Below are 14,849 nucleotides of genomic sequence, written 5' to 3' on the forward strand. Positions count from 1 at the left end.
ACAAAAAATTAATAACATTTAATAATTAATAGAACTATGTAAGCTTATTGAGTCATCCTGGGCTTTAATCAATTTGAAATATTTGGGGCACCAATTTCCACCTTACTGCTCCTCGCTGGAGGTACATTAGAGTTTTAGTGCAATTAAAATGAAGCAGGAAATATTTTTAGCTAATTGCACTGTGCACCTTGAAGGTAATTTGAAGCTGCAGGCAAAAAAAAATAAAATATCAAAAGGAGTAATTGAGTGTTGCAAGCTGGGAGTATGTGTTCCTGGCTGCATTCTGATTTAGAGGAATACAGAGTCTAAGTGAGGTGCTGAACAGGCTTGGCAGAGGAAGGACAAAGACTCAACCATGGAGAATGGTCCCATTATTTATCACAGGGAAGGAGACCCACAAGTGCAAGGCTTCACATGGGGATGCTGCAAGGTACAAGTCCTGACATACAGGGCCATAAGACACATGGATGAGTATTTGTGTGCTCAGGAAGTCTTTGCATGGTCGTGGGGCACAGGGTGACCCTGTCACCCCAGCTGTGGGCAGGTCAGGTAGCTCCCAAGTCCAGCCCTGCCTCCTGCCGCTGGAATAGGACCAAGCTTGGAGGAGTCACTGGAGTCCCCTGTCAGGGGTTTCAGCTGGCAAGAGAGGGTTTCCTCTGTTGCTGGACACAACACCACACAAGCACCACCTCAACAGCTCCTTCCAGCTCCTGGTGAGCAATTACAGACAAAACTCCTCATCACCGTTCTGGCAGACAGCTGTGGGCTATCGTGTCTCCTGGCAGATACTTCAGCCCTGGGTTAGAGTCTATCAGACAACCTGTTTGGAGGTCAGAGGCAGCATAACCCTACTTGCTAAGATCCAGAAATTGGGCCTGGTTAGGGGTCTTGGGATCATCCTAGGAGATGCCTTTGTCTAGCGGGGAAAAGAAAGCAGGGAGTGGGCATAGCATCTCTATCTAACCCTCAACAAGAAGAACAGCAGAGTGAAGTATCGGGTTAATCAGCATTTCAGTAAGCTATAGTCAATCTACAGAGGAAAAAAAGCAGAACCAGCAGAGACTGGGCACAGAGGCTCAATCACAGCTTCCCAATTAGAGTTGGTTCTCAACCATGCACATTTTTTTAATTAAACTGTTGGTACAATGCTCAGGAGATAGCAAACTCCTTGAGGCCCCCTTGTAATAAAGAACCTTTCATTATGTGCAAAAACGTAGCTACCACACAGCTTAATTTCCTCTCCCACCTAATGTTCACGAGCAGAAAAAGCAGGAGTGAGCACTCCGTATGAGGCAGGATGAGTCTTCCTCGTGGTACAGGACCCACTGAGCTGGCCAACAGGCGTGGAAGAGACTTTTCTGGAAAAGTAGCCACATGAGCATATATTTGACCTTTACCATTACTAGCACCCTGCTTCCCAAAATGGCCTGAGTTTATTATACAGACTTTTGCCTGCCAAGCTCTTGGTTGGTGAGACACAGCTGAGACAGGATTAGGGAGCCACAGCTATGTTTCCATAAGCAAGTAAATTGTGAATGTTGCTGAGGAGGGTGACCAGGGCTGTGACTGTCCAGCCCTTACCTGTTGCTCCCACCACAACCCCAGTGCCCTACAGACTGGAGCTCCCTCCCGTAACAGCCCACCTTGCACCCCCTCTCTGTACCACCCCAGCCCCTCTCATCCTCCCACCACACACCTCCACATCTCCTTCAGGGTGTCTCCACCACCCTGTGATCCCCTTCATGCTGTGCCCACCAAGATGTCACTGCTTGGGCACAGGAGATGTCACCTCTTGAGGATGGGAGACGTCACCACCTGGGGATGGGAGATGTCACCACCTGGGGACAGGAGATGTCACCACTTGGGGACAGGAGGTGTCAGCACTTGGGGATAAGATGAGAAAAGGCAACACCGTACGGGGAAACAGTGACATTTTTCTGACCATCCGGGTTGTCTTTCCCAGGAGCGGCCGCTCCATTGCAGTGCTTTTTCATCTGCTGCTTGAGACTAATGGCTCTAGAAAAATAGATAAATCAGAGGTGACACAGCTATTGCTGCTTGACATTTTTTCATCAAATCGGCTGGGGGAGGAGGGGGTGACAAAAAAAGTGACATTTTGACCAAACAGGATGTTTCCGCAGCAAATTTTCATTCTAGTAGATTAAAAAAGAAATGCCAACAGCACAAAAACAAAACTGTCTTGATTAAAAATGTTGGCCTTCAAAACACTAAATTCCTGTTAAAAATGGACTGGTTTTCAGATTGATTAAAAAAAGACAAAAATTAATCTCTTCCCCTGACCACCTCCCCCACCCCAGATTTGTTTTGGTTTTTAACTAAAACATTCACAGGAAAGAAAGCCAAAATAATGACAATTTTCCCCTGGAAAATAATTGTCATTTTTCAACCAGCTCTTAATGTAACATAGTTAAATGAGAACAATCCTAGTAACAACACTTCACAGCAAGTAAGTCATACAATTATTTGAAAGAAGGGCATTACAATTTAAGAGCTAATTTTTATCGTCACCTTTAATTTATAAATGGGAAAAATGAGGCAGGGCCATCAAGCATCTTAAAAGAAAAGAAAAAAAAAAACACACAGAAAACATTAGCATTTGAAATGCTGGACTCCCATCTCCCTGTTAGATCACATTAGCTTCTCTGTCTGTATATGTGTAATTGTCTCTGATGATATGTATGTATATATAGTACCTTTGTACATATACATACGTATGATATGTATGTGTGCATATTCATGTATATAAAGATTCATATAAACTATCTGTCTCCTTCTTAACCTTCAGATGTTAGAACCGAAGCATCTGACAAAGCATCTTACAGAAACATCCTTTTTTTCCTCTTTTCATTTGTTTCTTTTTGTTTTGTTTTGGTTTGGTTTGTTCCTAAAAATAGCACCCCAAGTGTCCAGGTAAACACACTGATTTCTAGTGTAAATGATCTGGCATCATTTAATCCTAGCATGGATGTAACATCCCCTTCACTGTTCTGCTCTTCCCACTCTAAGATATTTGGTCTTCTAATCTTGGACCCCGCCAACAAGCTCTTTGTCGCAGTGATGGAGCCCATTTTGGAGACTCCTGCATCTTTCCTCCCCCTCCACCAGGTGGGAGCTGGGGAAGGGGAGGTCCGTGTGGGTTGGTATTAGGGTATGGTGAAGAAGAGGGCTGAGAGGGAAAGTAGAGCCATCCAGCATTGGAAAAAAGTTGGTGCAGAGGCATGAAACAGAGAGAGAAATTGCTATAGAAACAAGAAGAAAGGCAAGGGAGAAAACAGGGGTTGGAATTTTAATAATATTGATCAGGCTCAAAGGCAATAGTTCTAAAAATCCGTCAACCGTAGGAAAAATATCTCCACTGCCTTGCTATAGGTGTGCTCAGGCACAGGCTCCAGTAGATGGAAGGACAGGATCTTGACTGCAGTTTTGGATGGGCTCACAAATACACGTGTATGTGTGCAAAGAGAGACTAATGTGCATTGCATAAAGGTAAAGAAACCTACATATGTGGTGGGCACATGAGCAGTGTTCAGCCATGACCAGAGTCTTAGGTATGAGCACAGGAGGCTGCCACATTGGTATTGAAAGAAGTGATGGCCTTTGAATTTCTTCGAAGGGATGTTCCTTGCCTCTCAGACAGCACAGAAGAAGGGATAGAGAAGATGATCCATGGAGACTAGGCTAGGAAAGACTACGGAGAAGGACACAGTAAAAATAATAAGGAATAGGAGACAGTACATTTATGCAGTGGATGAAGAACTTCAACCTGGTAGTCTACCATGATGGGAGGTAGCTTTGGGCAAATTTGGTGGTCCTGTGAAGACACGGAGCAATCTTGCCCCTGTAGCTGGTTGCATTTGCAAGCTTAGCAGATACATTCATACCCTTACAGCAGGCAGATGCCCTGAGAGGTGTGTACAAGGTGCTGCACAAGCATAGCCATTCCTGTACCATAAGGTGAATGTCACAAAGCACAGGAGCTGTGTACTTTTAAAGATCATCTGCACTTCCTCGGTTCACAAAGTCTTCGGGAAAGGCCTGTCCTTCTCTTGCTTTCAATACTTTGTTGTACAGATGGACACAAGTCTTGTTCCAGGTAACAGGCTGACTTTGTCACAGAAATATTCACTAGCAAGAGCAGTGATCCTTCTCCAACTGAAGCCGGGGTAGCATGCCATTAGCACCAGCAGGAGACAGGGCAGAATCCTTCCTTCTATGGGCAGACCAGGATTCAGGCCATAACTAACTACGAGTCTGGTGGTGTACATGAGACCCAAGCCGCCTCAGCATCTTCTTCTTGGTCCTTTTGTAAATCTGCCCTTGGAAAATGATCCAGTTCTCTTGGTGATACAGCCAAGTCTATCTTGAGAACCGTAGGTCTCAGAAATTACTCAGTCCTACATGGAGCCGAACAAATATACATGAAGAGCTGAAAACTTAGAATCAGTTGTGAGGGACATAATTGGGCTTTAGCAGGACCCTGTGCATAAAAAGTGGGGGTGGAAGGTATGAACAAATGGCCCATTAAATGCCTCAGTCATCTTTTGGGGTAACCACTCATGCAGTTACTCATGTAGAAACAGTGAAAGAAAGCAGCCAGAGAGAAGTTTTCCATGGTTTGTTCACTTAGCCTAAGTGACTGAGTTGCCCTAGATTTCCTTTCTACTCTTCAGAGAGTAAAAGAGACACCTTCAAGTCCCATTCATACCACCGCTAAGCAGAGTCATGGTTCCTCTTCAGCTCCACAGATTTTGTAGAGTTTAAGGTAAATGGACCATAAGTTGAGTCTCCCACAATGCAGAGCTGATCCCTACACTCTGTTCAGAAGCTGCTGTTGAAAGCTTCCCTGTGACAGAGGTGTCAGGACACCTAGAACTAGCCTACTGACAGCATAGGTTGCAAGGACATGACTAAAGTTATCTTTGCTCTAACTGAGGCATTGACTGAGATTCATTTTCCCCCCTGTTATAAAGCCACAAGGTAACTATCTCCCTCACAGATAGACCACCAGGAAAAAATAGGCTCCTTCTGGCCATGGTTCAAAGTCTCATCCTGAGCGGTCCTTCAGGCCAAGTGAACAGAGGCCTACAAGCCCTGTCTGTCTCCACTAAAACTGGTATGAAATCACTTGCTTATATGGAGATGTTCGCATCTTCAATCCTATCATTAGGACCTTAAGACATCATCAATGTTCAACATTCAAAGAGAAGAGTCTCAGCTTCTATTTAGATGCTCCAAAGAACAAGATGAGTTGGAGGAATATTGGCATTTACCAGATGAATTTGGCTATGGTTTGGTCAGTGGAGCAAGTTCTTGGTCACTATTACCTGCAGCAAAGATACCTTGTGTAATCTGTCTTCGTGCACAGACCCCAACCGCTCAGGATTTATGCTCCTTCTTTATCTTCAAGGCACCACTTCTGAACCAGGCTGTATATACTTGTCTTCATAACCTTAATACTTTCACTCTCAGATTTACTTGAGCAATACCCAAATTCATAACTGCTCCCAGCAAAGTGAATTAATTTTCTTAAAGAAATGTTTTTGGCTGGTGTCCAGCCTATCTAACCCAGATGCCTAACTTGCCTCTTGATTTCAGGCTGCTGATGAAGCAGTCCTCATAAGATAGGATCTAACCCCTCTGTCTACTCAAAAGAGAAAGGCACTTGCCTCTGTAGACCCGCAGAGGGAAAATCTGTCTGCCCAAGTTTAAGACTTGAAAAAGAGGCTGTGCGCTTGAAAGTCTGTTTCATCTAGCTCACTCAATTGATTTCAGCATGTTTCAACTACTTATTACAAACCTTGTCTAAACTCAGGTACACCAGCTGTGTGGGCAGGATATGTCCCTAGAGGCTATGAAATGGTCTTGTCCTTTCCACTGACTGGGTAGGTGCGGTAGACCCCTGCTTTAGAAGGACAGCTTGATTTGATTCTTGAAATATAGACCCAAGTCAGGTAGACAGGATGATCACTTGTGACTTCCATGTGAGAGTACATTTTCTAGGGGGTTTTTGGTCTTTTAGCCTCAACAAATCCAAATCCTTCACCTGTACATATAAATGTTTGTGTGTATGCGTTTGTGTCACATCCACAGTGTCTAAAGATCTGTGTGGAGGACAGGCAGAGGGATGGTAGAACCCACGCCAAAGCCAGTGTTCACTGGCAGATCAACTTGGTACTTCCTGCTCCACCCATAAGGCAAAATGTTTGCCCCTGTCAAGGTTATGTCCAAGAACCTCTCCTCAGGTTCAGGGTTGCCTGGGACTAGCCTAATAGGGGTGTGCCAGTGCCTATAGTCAGCCACACACATACACATTGCCCTTGGTTCTGACACCTCTGACTTTGCAGTCGGTGCTGTCCCATACTCCAACCCCAGAGAAGAGGCGTGTGTTGCTGCCACTTCCCAGGGATATAGCAAGGTATTATTTGTTCCATCACATCTCTCCCCCGCCATTCCTGTGGCCTCATGCCCCATTCAGGGGAGAAAAGCCTGCTAGCTCTTTTCCTGGCAAAGCCTAACCCGTGCTGGTGGCACAGCTGAGGTAAGAAAAGAGTCAGGTCTTGCTGTGGTGGTGCTGCCAGCTGTCCTTCCTCCCACACCTGCTCTTTTTCATGTGATATGCCATAGCCAGAAAGCCTTGAGGGGTATGAGGGATGCTAGAGGCCTTTTCCTCTTCCTCATGCACAGTCTGGACCTGGACAGGTGATGCTACTTGTCTTTGGGTACCCAGGGACACAAGTGACAACAGCTCTAAGCTGGGCCATCTTTGAAAAGACAGTTTCCTCCCTCTTGGCTTGTGAAATTAATGTAGACCCAGATCTTGTGTCTGCCTAGGGGGTGGTACCAGTCTATTGCTTTCACTCAAACTCCAAGAAGTTCAAGGTGACACTTCCAGCTCATGAAAGGACTGCACACTGGGGTCAGGCCATCAAGAGAGAATCAGCTCCAGCCAAGACAGAAGCCAACTTTGGGAAAAGTGTGGAGGTGAAACCATTGCTCAGACCGTGGGCTTAGTTCAGCATCGTCTCTTGTCAGCTAAGCATAACTTCTCTAGTCAGAAAGCATGTTTCAGCTCAGAAAAAAAATAAAATTAAAAAAAAAAAAAAAGCCAGAGGAAGAATTGAAAATATTTTCTCTAGCCAGCATGCATGACTTCATGATGAGAACTGCCAAAGATTCTTGTGACACCCAAACACAAGGTGAAATTTCAGTCGTGTGCAGTGACTTTTCAGAAATAGGCTGGGAGAAGAGATACGAGCCTTGCCAAGGGGATAGAAAGGCAATACCTAAAGAACAGGGCGCAGAGCTGCTGGCTGAGACAAGTGTATCACTGTGTGCAGTCATGTTTGGTGTTTACTGAGGCTAAACTCCCTGGGCCAATAAAGGGACATTTTCCATTGTAGGAAAGGAACAGGGTGGTTCTGGAGATAGTAGCAACCAGCCCCTGGCAGTTTCTTTTTTCCTTTTCCTTTTCCTTTTCCTTTTCCTTTTCCTTTTCCTTTTCCTTTTCCTTTTCCTTTCCCTTTCCCTTTCCCTTTTCCTTTTCCTTTTCCTTTTTCTCTCCTTCTCCTTTTCCCTCTTACTTTTTCTTGTCTTCTTTTTCTTTTTCCTTTTTCTTTTTCTTCTCCTTCTTCTTTTCCTTTTCCTTCTTACTTTTTCTTTTTTTCTTTTTCCTCTTTTCCTTTTCCTTTTCCTTTTCCTTTTCCTTTTCCTTTTCCTTTTCCTTTTCCTTTTCCTTTTCCTTTTTTCTTTCCCTCTTCATCTTCTTTCTCTTCTCTCCTTTTTCTTCCATTATTTTTTTTTTTTTTTAATTCAGGGCAGAGCCAAACAACAAAGGAGTAAATATCCTTCTTTTAATGATGCTGATTTAGGGACCATCGTATCATCCAAGTCCTCCTACAAGTCTGCTTCCCACGCCATACCAGCATTGCTGTGTTTTGGAGCCCACCGTCCTGTGAACTGCTAAACGGACATGCAGCAAACAGCACTAGTTGCTTTTATTTTTGGTTTTGTTTCATTTTATTTTGTTTGGGTTTTCTTTTTGTTTGTTTGTTTGTTTTATTCTCAGTAGCCAAAGCAGCTCTTGGTCTATTACTCCCCCATGATTTTAAATTTGGGATGTAATCGAATTAGACCGGTACCTGCTTCGGAGTCCATCCGAGGAAACGGGAAGGCTCCCGGAGGACTTTGGCTAGCCATGGGGCAAAGCCCAGGATGCTGGGGGTGGTGTGGGAAAGGCTGGTGCTAACAAAAGCATTCTGGTTGGCAGCAAATGTATTTATTTTCTGGACTTTGCAAACCTATCTGTGTCTGCGCTCATTCATTCAGTGCATGCTCTTCTCAACAGCCGCTGCATAACGTTCTGTTACTGTTCGCTGTTGACCGTGTGTCTACATTTAAGTGTGTGTTTTACGTGTGTGTTTCTGCCTAGGCCTACTCCATCCTTTTTTTTCTTTTAGTTCCTTTCTTTCTTTTCTTTTCTTCTTCTTTTCTTTCTTTTCTTTCCATTCAGTTAGTTTGTTTTGCTCTCCTTCTCGTTTCATTTTCTATAGTTTAAAGGCAAGTATTTCCATTAGATCTTTTTGATTGATGCTGTGTTTGTAACTTTTTTTTTTATTATTATTTTTATATATATCTTCTTTCCCCACCTTTCCCTTTTTCCACACTATATATAAATATATATATATAAAAAAAATCTTTTCTTCTTTTGTCATTCAATCAAATTCCAACAAAACCAACCAAGAGCCAGTCAAATCCACCACAGTCTCGCGCTGAGCTAGGAAAAAAGTTCACGTAATGACATGAAAGTGGAGAATACAGTCCCCCAGGCCGTAAGTTCAAATCAACTCAAAGTTGAAAGTGTGACATGATGGCGTCATGTAACAAGCTAAGAATTGGTTGCATGACATGCCGTCAAGTTTCGTGCAGGTGCCGTGATTGAAGCATTTTTCTTGGATGTTGTATCAGTTGATGATTGGCCAGTCATGATCACATGTGCCTTTTTTGACTTTGTGCTGCCACAATTTTTGCTGTGCTCATTTTCGTTTCGTTTTGGTGCTTGCAGTGGTTTCTTTATTTGTTGTTTGATTTCTCGTCAGCGTTTTATGCTTCTTTAGATGTCACATAGAAGGAAAAAAAAAAAAGATGGATTCCTAATTCTTTAGAAAAAAAGGGGAATTGTTATAATTACAGATAAATTGGGGGAAAAAAAAAAAAAGAGGGAAAAAAAAATGTGTGGTTAATTTTTTGCACTGAAAATCTTGTGATTTTATTTTTTTTCTGGAGAATTGGGGGCCTTTTTCAATTGACACCTTTTTTTCCCCTTAGGATATTTCAAATCACTCTCTAAAAAATTTAAAAGAAATTTAAAAAAAAAAAAAAAAAGAAAAAAAGAGTAATGATAGTAACAGTAGTTTGAAAACCATAGTAATCCAAAAAGCAACCCCAAGAAAAACCTCATTGTATGCCTTTTCAAGAATTCCTAATTCTAAGGTTCCATATTACAGCAACTCCAGCCAAAATTAATTGCTCAGGGGGAGGGAGGGATTGTTTTGAGTGGGAAAAAAACCCATCCAGATCAAAAAGCAAAATGCATCTTTTTGTTTACAACTGAAAAAGGGTCCTTGACGAGTGTTTTTTATTTTTTTATTCTATTATTATTTTTGGTGTTGTAATTGTTTAGACTGCTGTGTACGGTTTGCTGTTTGTTGAACCAACAGTGTGAAAACCTGCCAGCATGGATTGATATTCCGCATGACACTTTTCCACCAGAGTGGACCTTTTGCAGTTTCTAAGTTTCTTGATGTAATAAATCACCGAGTGTATAAGAAGAACCTGCTTGCTAGAAAGAGATAAGAGCTAATCCTTAATGATTAAGCATCCTACTTAAATGTCAAGCCTAGTCGGATCATGATTACATTTTTAAATAACTTTTTTTTTAAGAAATGTTAGCTTTACATTTTTTTTAAAAAAAAAAAAAAGTTTACTCCAACAGTCTTTTTTTTTTTTTATTTAACCTCCTGTAAATTGCCCATTCAAAGTCCTACTTTCTGACATTCACAAAGGAGTAGATGTTATTGGCAGCTATGACTCCACAGAAAGCTCATACACTGTCATAGATGGCACCTGATTAAAATGTAGAGCAATTCTTTCTCAATGCCTTTCACACCACAAAAACCCGCCAAGCAAGATTGTGATCTGGCATTGTAAAGTGGCACTTAAATATAATTAAAATGCAGCTATCTGCACATATGTAGTGATACAGATTTACGTAGACATGCCCTAATATTATTTTGATTCATTATTATTATTATTACTATTATTACTATTAGGAACAATTGTATTTTTCTCTATCATGATCGTGACTACCTTGCTCACTTTGGGTTTGATCCGGTTCTCACTGAAGTCAAGGGGAATCTTTCTGTTGACGTTGAGTGGGAGCAGAATCAGAGCCAATGCCTCCAAAAGCAAAACACCCAACCAGAAGCCCCATCCTGTCCCAATTGAAGGGAGAAGAAAACACCCATTACTTTCAACAGGAGCAGGATTGGGCCCAAAAGGACAGGCTTGTTTCGAATTTCATTTTCTTTTTTTTTTTTAGGTCTTTGCCCCACCCTGTCCCAAATACTCCCCCACGTTCCCTACTTCCCCCTCCCCTTTATGATTTAATTTGCAATGATCTTCTTCATTTTTTTAGGGCAGCAGCTGAATGGGCCACATTTAGGAAAAAAAAAAAAATTATATATATTAAAAAAAAAAAACGGGAACTGTTGGATTACACCTTTGACATATCAGCAAATATCAGTCAAGCTGAAGACTTCAGACTTATTCTCTCTTTGATTGTTTAGACTGTAACATTTCTTCAAGAAAAGTATCACATCTGCTGACTCCGAAGGACATGCGCTTGAAAACAAACAAACAAACACATAAGTAAAATCAGAACAGGAACAAGATCAACCAGGATTTCTGAAGAGACACTGATATCACCACAGCGGCTTTTCTTCAAACAGGAGATGCAAACCTGGATGCTGACAAAGGAGTGCCTGTTTGCCACCAAGGATGCGGTTACCATGCGTGACCCATGGTAACAGTCACTGAGCATCTTTATCTGTCATTCCTTAGCTATATAGGGACCAAAGGACAAAACTTTTTACCGCAGACTTGTAGCTGTATGTAAAATACGGAAGTTCTTTCCTTTTCTCTGAGCTGTTCCTAAAACAGTTTTTGAGAGCAATTATATGAAATATGTAAAAATTAAAAAAAAAAATGCTTAAATGCTTTTAAAACGGCAAGATAATAGTTCTTTGATACTTTGGGAGGTTCTTTGGTTATACATTAATTAGAGTCTATGAAGCTTTCATATGGTTTTCTGTATAATACGTAAGGATCGCGCTGTTAAAGGCAAGTAAGATGGATATCTATGAAAAGCAAAAAAAAAATAAAATAAATAAATACATAAATAAATACATTAAAAGGCTTAGAGAAGAGAAAGGAAAGATGGTAGATATTGAATGGAAAGCAAAAAAGGTTTGTAAATGCTTCTAACTCTCCCCATTTAAAATCCTAATAGTTGTACAGAGTTTAAAAAAAAAAAAAAAAAAAAAAGAAAGTTTAAATTACCTATATAATAGAAAAAATTAGACAACATAAAAAATAAAAAAATAAAAAAAATATAAAAAATAAAACAAAACAAAAAAATATTACATAGAAGTTAGCGTTAATGCTAAAAACAAAGATGTTGTAGAACTGTAATTTTTGTAGAGTTTAGATTGAGCATAAATTCCTACTCTGCCAATTGCTGTTGAATGCTGTTATTTATCAAGGAGATAAAGGAGATAAATGGCTATTTTGCCAGCTTTTTTAACTGCAAGCATTCCATCTATTTAAAAAATAAAAACAAAACTTCATTCTGTAGACAATGCCACAAAACAGCTGTCTTTTTATCAGATGTTAGTTCTAACTTGAACAACAAAACACAGCTAAACGCTTCATGTCTTCATGATCTGCTGTCTGCAAAATTCCCATCATCCTATGCTTCAGTAGCTTCCATATTTGCTCTAGAAACTTTCAGGGCAAGGTGTTAGCCTAGAACCTTAAACTTAAAAATAAATTAAAAAAAAAATAAAAAAAAGGAAAAAAAACAGAAAAAAAAAAGAAAAACCATAATAATAAAAAAAAGTAACACAAAGAAAAAGAAACCAAACAAGAAAATAAGATAAAAACACAATCTCTTTGAAGAATTTCTGAAACTGTTTACAAGGAATTTTGAAAAACAGGGGGATGTTTAAAAAAAAAAAAAAAAGATGCTGGCTCTGTTCTTCTGTAAATAAATTTGCATATTTTGTAGGACTTTTAATTGTAATGATAGAGAAAAACAAGGAAAACTATTTAATGAAAGCACGATATTTATCTTTGCTAAATGACTTTAGAGCAGTTAAAAAATAAGACATTGCTTTAAAAAATCTGACTCAGAAAAAACAATGAATTATTTAAGAACACATATATTTTAAAGTATATCATATTTATTATAATTTATTTTCACAGTCTTAAAACTTGATTTACATCATTCTCACACTTGTTTGCATTGATTGAGCAGTGTGATAATTGTTTCTGATTCTTTATTTGGTTTTACTCTGTTTTAATGTTCTTGTTTATTCTTAGCATTTTTTATCTCGATCTCAAACTTTCTTCCTTCCTCTTTCTTGTTCTTTTTAAATTTTATTTTGATTTTAATTACCTACTGGGCCTGATCTTACAGTCCTTACTCCATCAGAACTCCCACCGGGATATAGCGGGTATTTTGCTGGCGTAAGGACAGCCAGACTGAGCCCACAGCTAGTAAGTACAGATGTGTAACGCAGCTGCAGTTCCATACAACTGCTCTTTCACTCTCAATTCCCTAAAACTCCTTGTAATCTTCTGTAATTATTGAATGACGCTTTCCAGCTTAGCCCTAAATAAAGCACAGTTTAAAAAAAAAAAAAAAAAAAAAAAAAAAAGCCGTGTTCTTTACTTCTTGATGGCTTTCCTTAATGTGTTTGCTTTGAGAACAAAATGAATCTATTTCAACTCTTTCATTAATATACATTGTTTGAGTATCAGAACAAATCCCTTTGTTATATAAAACATATCTCATTGGATTGAATTAATGACACTGTTTCATTTAATGTCTGCTTGATATTCCACTGTGGTTTACCTTAAACCTAGTAGGTTAGAAGATCAAATAATGGTACATACAAATTAGAGTCATTGTAGCTCCCATTTGAAGCCTGTTGTTTGACTTCACGCTCATGGTTTTTTCATGCTGATAAGTATAGAGGCCAAAGCTCAGGACATTGCTCCTTTTGTTGCTTTGGGACAACCTTGTGAAATTCAGCAGTCTCCAGAGACAAGGTTCAATTTCTTCCTGAGTATCCCTCACATCTTGTCCTTTGAATGATTAAGTTTCCCACCCTCCCCACCCCACCATAGTGGCTGTACCAGATCAGCTGAGCTGAGTCTGGGGCTGAAATCAGGAGCCTTTGCATTTTCTTCCTGATTCTTACATCTGCATTTGAACAAGTTGCACCAGCTAAATCCATCTCTAAACGGGACTAATGGTGCTTGTCCATGATTTGAACTCCACAAATGGCAGGAGTTCTATTAGTAGAAACTCCTGTTATTACTATTATGAGTTACTAATGTCTGTTCAGGGCTATAGAAATAAATTAAATGTAAATCAGGTGATGAATACAAGGAGGGAATGTGGTCAGTATTTTCCTTTCATCTGAAGGTACAGGTAAATACGGAAGAGCACATAAATCAACTCCATCTCTGCCTTCAGCAGAGAAGATGCTCTGTAGAGGGCTGAGTGGTCTGAAGATGAAGGAACTGACCTCAAATGTCATGGAGCCGAAAAATGGAGGAAAACCCCACAACAAATAGGCTCAGATTCCCACAGTGTCACAGCAAAGGCAACACTAAAAGGTGTTGCCTAATGCTCTCCCCATTTCTCAGGCTGCCCTCCCCATTCTCACTTGTGACCCCCAAGCTCCCCAAAGACCTTCCTTTTCACTCTGTCCCTGCAGTGGATTGTGAGGTGCACCTTGGTGTATCTGCAAGGAGATCACCACAGAGTCTGGGTAGGACAGGCTGCATCCTTGGGGCATCCAGCTGGGGACACTCCTGGCCACTGGGACAGAGCTGGGGGCTGTTGGCTGATGATTGTGAGATAAGATTTCACAGTCTGGTTTCAGGTACCCTGCAACACACAGAAGATATTATAACCAGTGCTGGGAAACAACCACCTCCCAAGGGGAGGACAGAAAACACTATTAAAGCTGCTTCTATGGCCCAGGTCAGTACCCGTAAAAATATTTGACTTCATAGAGACTCCCTTTGGGTTACTGAACTGGGGAATCTGAATTGGGGAATCTGAATCGGGGAATCTGGCTAGGAGGACCAGCAGGGACAACCAGTGAAACAGGAGGGACCATGCATGGTCCTCACCTTTCTCTCAGCACTTTACACATGTGTTTATACTGCAAGCACTAAAAATGGGCAATTCTCCAAGCACAGTCCCCAAAAATGAAGAAGGCACCACAACACTACGAGCCCGCTAGAGGTTTGCTTACATGGGTGTGCTGGGGAACAAAGCACTGCTGTGACCACACTGCTGCTTGAACTCAGTGACGTTTGCTTGCCACGCTCAACGGTCTGGCTATGGTGGAGACATAGACTGAAGTAGGATGGCCTGAAACACAAATGTATATATGGCCTTATGGCTGATTTAAACACTCTTCCCTGGGCTGTCCAAACATACTGGTCTTGTTTTAAGGTTTAACTGCTGGTCA

At 40.9% G+C, this 14,849-nt stretch overlaps 1 protein-coding gene across 14 annotated transcripts in view; it reads left to right on the forward strand.

Annotated features, from left to right (window-relative positions):
* The window catches only part of CELF4 (CUGBP Elav-like family member 4), a 713,325-nt gene extending 701,699 nt beyond the window's left edge, over positions 1-11,626 (forward strand). For 9 of the 14 annotated variants that reach the window (XM_065046935.1, XM_065046941.1, XM_065046939.1 and 6 more), the window contains exon 13: positions 10,715-11,626. The gene's annotated coding sequence lies outside the window, so the exon portion shown is untranslated. Of the gene's footprint in view, positions 1-8,761; positions 8,850-10,714 lie in introns of all 14 variants that reach the window. The other 5 variants (XM_065046942.1, XM_065046938.1, XM_065046931.1 and 2 more) reach the window with 3 other exon arrangements.
* The last annotated feature ends 3,223 nt before the right edge of the window (positions 11,627-14,849 follow it).

Source organism: Columba livia, chromosome Z (assembly GCF_036013475.1).
Source record: "Columba livia isolate bColLiv1 breed racing homer chromosome Z, bColLiv1.pat.W.v2, whole genome shotgun sequence".
NCBI lineage: Eukaryota > Metazoa > Chordata > Aves > Columbiformes > Columbidae > Columba > Columba livia.